Genomic DNA, 7,312 nt, shown 5'->3' with positions numbered 1-7,312 from the left:
TGCTGTACAGAAACCCAGCCTAAAACCCCAAACAGCAAGCAATGCAGGTGTAGAAGCACGGTGGCTAGGAAAAACTCCCTAGAAAGGCCAAAACCTAGGAAGAAACCTAGAGAGGAACCAGGCTATGTGGGGTGGCCAGTCCTCTTCTGGCTGCGCCGGGTGGAGATTATAACAGAACATGGTCAAGATGTTCAAATGTTCATAAATGACCAGCATGGTCGAATAATAATAAGGCAGAACAGTTGAAACTGGAGCAGCAGCACAGTCAGGTGGACTGGGGACAGCAAGGAGTCATCATGTCAGGTATTCCTGGGGCATGGTCCTAGGGCTCAGGTCCTCCGAGAGAGAGAAAGAGAGAAGGAGAGAATTAGAGAACGCACACTTAGATTCACACAGGACACCGAATAGGACAGGAGAAGTACTCCAGATATAACAAACTGACCCTAGCCCCCCGACACATAAACTACTGCAGCATAAATACTGGAGGCTGAGACAGGAGGGGTCAGGAGACACTGTGGCCCCATCCGAGGACACCCCCGGACAGGGCCAAACAGGAAGGATATAACCCCACCCACTTTGCCAAAGCACAGCCCCCACACCACTAGAGGGATATCTTCAACCACCAACTTACCATCCTGAGACAAGGCTGAGTATAGCCCACAAAGACCTCCGCCCACGGCACAACCCAAGGGGGGGGGGGGCAACCCAGACAGGAAGACCACATCAGTGAATCAACCCACTCAGGTGACGCACCCCCTCCAGGGACGGCATGAGAGAGCCCCAGTAAGCCAGTGACTCAGCCCCTGTAACAGGGTTAGAGGCAGAGAATCCCAGTGGAAAGAGGGGAACCGGCCAGGCAGAGACAGCATGGGCGGTTCGTTGCTCCAGAGCCTTTCCGTTCACCCTCCCACTCCTGGGCCAGACTACACTCAATCATATGACCCACTGAAGAGATGAGTCTTCAGTAGAGACTTAAAGGTTGAGACCGAGTTTGCGTCTCTGACATGGGTAGGCAGACCGTTCCATAAAAATCTAGCTCTATAGGAGAAAGCCCTGCCTCCAGCTGTTTGCTTAGAAATTCTAGGGGCAATTAGGAGGCCTGCGTCTTGTGACCGTAGCGTACGTGTAGGTATGTACGGCAGGACCAAATCAGAGAGATAGGTAGGATCAAGCCCATGTAATGCTTTGTAGGTTAGCAGTAAAACCTTGAAATCAGCCCTTGCTTTGACAGGAAGCCAGTGTAGAGAGGCTAGCACTGGAGTAATATGATACATTTTTTTGGTTCTAGTCAGGATTCTAGCAGCCGTATTTAGCACTAACTGAAGTTTATTTAGTGCTTTATCCGGGTAGCCGGAAAGTAGAGCATTGCAGTAGTCTAACCTAGAAGTGACAAAAGCACGGATTAATTTTTCTGCAGCATTTTTGGACAGAAAGTTTCTGATTTTTGCAATGTTACGTAGATGGAAAAAAGCTGTCCTTGAAATTGTCTTGATATGTTCTTCAAAAGAGAGATTAGGGTCCAGAGTAACGCCGAGGTCCTTCACAGTTTTATTTGAGACGACTGTACAACCATTAAGATTAATTGTCAGATTCAACAGAAGATATCTTTACTCAATTCAACGCAACTCTTTACTCTTACGTTTACTTAGAGTGGTCATTGACATGTACAAAGAGTAGCAACACAACTCTCCTCTTGTATATTAAGCCTAATTAGCGGGTTTCATGTCAAAACAAACATGACATTTCATATTCATGATAGAACTAAGTGTCAAATAATCTTGAAACTTGGACCTTGAAGGAACAACTACATTGTACTACAGACCAATCTGTCAGTTGTCAGGCAAAACCCCCTCATTTGTTGGAACATGCTGTACAACTGACACAAATCCAGATATCACATGACATGGGGCTGTCGCAGTCAATTACATTTCGTCAGCTGGTTATTGTCATGCAAAAGCCTGCCGGTCTCACAGTAACTAACCGTTAATTAAGATAAAATGTTTAGTACCTCCTGGCCTCCATGCATAGAAGCTGCATACAAGCTGCATACAAGCTGCATACAAGCATCATACAAGCTGCATACAAGCTGCATACAAGCTGCATACAAGCATCATACAAGCTGCATACAGGCTGCATACAAGCAGCATACAAGCAGCATACAAGCAGCATACAAGCTGCATACAAGCAGCTTACAAGCTGCATACAAGCAGCATACAAGCTGCATACAAGCGGCATACAAGCGGCATACAAGCAGCATACAAGCTGCATACAAGCAGCATACAAGCAGCATACAAGCTGCATACAAGTGGCATACAAGCGGCATACACGCTGCATACAAGCAGCATACAAGCGGCATACAAGCAGCATACAAGCTGCATACAAGCAGCATACAAGCAGCATACAAGCTGCATACAAGCAGCATACAAGCAGCATACAAGCAGCATACAAGCAGCATACAAGCAGCATACAAGCAGCATACAAGCTGCATACAAGCTGCATACAAGCTGCATACAAGCTGCATACAAGCCGCATACAAGCAGCATACAAGCAGCATACAAGCAGCATACAAGCTGCATACAAGCTGCATACAAGCTGCATACAAGCTGCTGAGGCGCGCCTTTGGAACATCTACAGTGCCGTGAAAAAGTATTTCCCCCTTTCTCATTTCTCTACTGCTGCATATTTTTCAATACTGAATGTTATCAACCAAAATCTAATATTAGATAATGGGCACCTGAGTGAACAAATAACACAACAATTATATACTTATTTCATTTATTTCATAAACAAAGTTATGCAACACCCAATGTCCCTGTGTGAAAAAGTAATTGCCCCCTTACACTCAATAACTGGTTGTGCCAGCTTTAGCTGCAATGACTGCAACAAAACGCTTCCTGTAGTTGTTGATCAGTCTCTAACTTCACTGTGGAGGAATTTTGGCCCACTCTTCCATACAGAACTGCTTTAGCTCAGCAACATTAGTGGGTTTTCAAGCATGAACTGCTCGTTTCAAGTCCTGCCACAACACCTCAATTGGGATTAGTTCTGGACTTTTACAAGGCTATTCCGAAACGTTACCTTTGTTGCTTTTAAGCCATTTTCATGTAGAATTGATTGTGTGTTTTGGATCATTGTCTTGCTGCATGAACCAGCTGCGCTTCAGCTTCAGCTCCAGCTCACAGACGGACGGCCTGACATTCTCCATGTAGAACTCCCTGATACAAAGACGAATTCATGGTGCCTTCTATTAAGGCAAGTTGTCCAGGTACTGAAGCAACAAAGCATCCCAAAATCATCACACTACCACCACCATGCTTGACTGTTGGTATGAGGTTTTTACTGTGGAAAGCAGTGTTTGGTTTTCGCCAGGCATAATGGGACTCATCTGTCCATAGAACATTCTTCCAGAAGTATTGGTGATCATCCAGGTACTTCCAGGTGCTTTTTGGCAAACTTGAGTCAACTTTTTGGACGACAAACCTTAGAATGCCTTAGAAGTCAAAAGAAATTCTAAATAAATCAAAATATCTCTTCTACTGATCATATCATACTATTCTCAATTTAATCTTGTCTTTACTAATATGTACAATTTGTTTTAGAATGGCCCGTTATCAAAATGGTTAGGAACAGGGTAGGGAAAAACACAAGTCATTAGTATGCACTCCAATAGTAATTGGAGGCCAGTTAGTTTTTCACTCATTTTGGGTAGTAGGCTAGTTCGGTTATTTCATTCCATGCATCAACCACTGTTTGAGGAGCATGCAGCCTCTCTCCACACAACAGGTGGTATTTCGCCCAAACTGTATGTCATGGGCTCGCCAACCCTTTTCCAGCAGCTTCCCAGGACTTAATTTGGGAAACCAAGTGAAATCTGTTTGGGAACATCGATAGTGGCCCGGGCTCTCTTCCAGGTACAGTGACAGCGGCGGATGAACATCTGGGCAGAGGGATTGCTGACTTCCTCCTCTTGTTCGGGGAAGAACGGAGGCTGATATCCCAAGGAACACTCGAAGGACGAGAGACCTGTGGCAGAGCAAGTAGGGTGTTGCGGGTGTACTCAACCCATACCAGTTTTTGACTCCACGTGGTTGGATTGGCGGAGACTAGGCTGCGAAGAGTAGTCTCCAGATTCTGGTTGGCTCTCTCCAACTGGCCGTTGGACTGGGGGTGGAATCCGGAGGACAGGCTGGCTGACGACCCAATGAGGGTGCAGAACGCCTTCCAGAACTGAGACGAGAGCTGAGAACCCCGCTCAGAGACCATGTTGACCGGCAGTCCATGGATCCGGAAGACGTGCTGCACCATGAGCTGGGCCGTCTCCTTGGCAGAGGGTAATTTGGGGAGAGTAATGAAATGGGCGGCCTTGGAAAACCGATCCACCACAGTCAGGATGACGGTGATGCCATCAGATGGGGGAAGGCACATGACAAAGTCCAAGGAGATGCGGGACCAGGGACGGTAAGGGACAGGCCAGTCTAGAGGAGTGCGCCACGTCAGGCATGAACATCCGGTTATCAGGACCCCCCCCTGGGGTTCAGCTGGGACCACTGTGCCTCCCGGACCTGTTTCCCTATACACCAGCTGAGTGCCGTGGCCAGGCACGAGGTGGGAAGGATGGTGTCGGGCTCCAGGGCAACAGCGGTGGGGCTATAATGGCGAGACAGTGCATCCAGCTTAACATTCTTGGATCCCTGCCAATATCAGAGGGAGAAGTTGAACTATGTGAACAGCAGGGCCCATCTAGCTTGCCTGGAGTTGAGGCATTTGGCGGTGCAGAGATACTCCAGATTTTTGTGGTCGGTCCATACAATCTCTGTGGCTTTGAGGCAATGGGAGAAGAAGGCACAGGAATGTAGCTTCAGGTCCAGGGCAGAACGCTGGCACAGGACCGCCCCACTCCTACATCCGATGCATCGGCCTCCACCATGAACTGATGGGAAGGGTCAGGATGAACCAAGATGGGAGCAGTGGTGAGGCGGTGTTCCACAGCAGGGGACCACGTGAATGGAACCTTGGGAGAGGTGGGTGCTGACAGGTGGGAAGCCAGGATGCTGTAACCCCGGATGAAGAGGTGATAGAAGTTGGAGAACCCCAGGAAACAATGCAGCTGCACCCTGGACGAAGGCTGGGGCCAATCCACCACCGCTCACACCTTCCCGGGTTCCATCTGGACACTCCCAGCGGAGATGATGTACCCCAGAAAAGGGATGATGGATCAATGGAACTTGACTTCTCTGCCTTCTGCTGGTTTACAGGAAGCGTTGAAGAACCTGTCGGATGTGGAGCACATGTTCTTGTGGGGAGTGGGAGAAGACAAAGATGTCATCAACGTAGATTGATGATTGATGACGGCACGGGTCAACATGTTGTGGAGAATATAATTTACCAGTGCCTGGGACACAGGCGTAGTGGCCGCTGGCCATGTTGAAGGCAGTCTTCCACTCATCCCCCTCCTGTATACGCATCAGGTGGTAGGCGTTCCGTAGATCCAGCTTGGAAAACACGGTGGACCCCTGAAGCAGCTTGAAGGTCGAGGAACTTCACCATTATGTAATTTAGTCCCCGGTTGTCGATGCATGGGTGCAGGGTCTTGTTCTTCTTCTCCACAAAGTAGAACCCTGCTCCAGCGGGAGAGGACAAAGGATGTATAAATCCTGCAGCTAGGGAGTCCCCAATGTACTTGTCCATTTCCTTGGTCTCCGGTTCCGATATCGAGTACAGTCGTCCCTGGGCAGAGTGGTGCTAGGGAGAAGGTAAATTACGCAATCCACGAGGTCCTGGTACTCCCTGGGAATGGCGGAGTGGTCCGGGGCCCCAGGAAGACGTCCTGGGGCAGGTTGCGCTGACTTCAGACGCTAGGCGTGGCAGAATGGACTCCAGCCCATGATGGCACCAGTAGACCAGTTGTTGAGGGGATTGTGTCGCTGGAACCAGGAGAATCCCAATGCCACGCGAATCTGAGGACACTTGAATAGTCTCGCTGTGATTCCCTGACACCCGTAGGTTGATGGGAGTGGTTATATGAGTGACCCGGCTTATAGTGCGCCCATCCAGTGCTCTAACATCCATGGGAGTGGAGAGAGGCTGAGTGGGGATGTTCAGCTCGGAAGCCAGGGTAGCGTCCAAAAAACTCCCATCGGCCCCAGAGTCAATGAGGACCCGAAGAGATTTAGGTTTCCCCACAGCAGAATGGCATGAACAGGGGTACGAGCATGGGAAGCAGGAAAGTTCTCCATATGGCCCACCAGAGTACTCGCTCCTACTAGTGAGCCTGATCTCTTTAAAGGACAAGAGGCCACAATACAGATAACTCTTTGTGTTGATCCTGTATTTTTTTTAAACTTAACCTAACAAGTTAGTTAAGAACAAATTGTTATTTACAATGACAGCTTGGGAACAGTGGGTTAACCTCCTTGTTCAGGGAATGACAGATTTTCACCTTGTCAGCCCAGGGATTCAACATATTAACCTTTTGATACTGGCCCAACGCCCTAACCACTACGCTACCTGCCACCCTGCTGTTCCGCTGGCGATAACCCTGCTCTACCTAGTTGCATAGGCTCAGGAAGCGGTGACTCAGACGTCTTCGGCGACTCTCTGGGAAGGTTGGGAAGCCTCGGGTTCTCTTGGCAACCAGATCGTCGGGGACTTCCGGGATGACTCGGACGTGCGAGCGAATTCGAATTTCCTCTCCCTCCGTTGTTCCCATAGTCTCCCATCGATTCGGATGGTCAAAGTGATGAGGGAAGCGAGATCCGTGCTCTCCGCTGCCAACGTGCGGAAATCCACTGCATAGTCGGCCACACTGCAAGAGTCCTGCCAAAACTGGATTAGCTTCTGGGCAGCTTCTCTCCCGGAGAACGGGGCATAAAAACCTTCTTCACCTCTCTCACGAACCCCTCCAGACTACCGCATATGACCAGCTGCTGTTCCCATACAGCAGTAGCCCAGGTGAGAGCCCTCCTGGACATGAGCGTGATGAGATAGGCTATCTTGAAGTGATCCGAGGGGAAGGAGGAGGGCTGAAGCTCGAAAATGAGGGCACACTGCAGGAAATGTCCAACAGATGTTCGACTCTCCATTGAAGCGTTCCCACAACCCACAGAATTGCTCCAGCAAACTGTCCAATGCCCGGTCATGGCATCCAGCCAACGTTTGGACCCCCTCCATGAGGCCACAAAGCAGTTTCTTGTGCCTCCCGATAGTGACTCTTTGGGAGGAGATGGCGTCGTGCAGCTGGCCCGGGTCTGCTAGGTCAGTCATGGCCAGTTCGTACTATCAGGATAAAGGTAAGACCCAGATGCAGACCATG

The sequence above is a fragment of the Oncorhynchus mykiss genome, chromosome 12, assembly GCF_013265735.2.
Source record: "Oncorhynchus mykiss isolate Arlee chromosome 12, USDA_OmykA_1.1, whole genome shotgun sequence".
In the NCBI taxonomy this organism is placed as follows: Eukaryota; Metazoa; Chordata; class Actinopteri; order Salmoniformes; family Salmonidae; genus Oncorhynchus; species Oncorhynchus mykiss.
The sequence above is the reverse complement of the archived record's forward strand: the minus strand, read 5'-3'. Positions refer to the sequence as shown.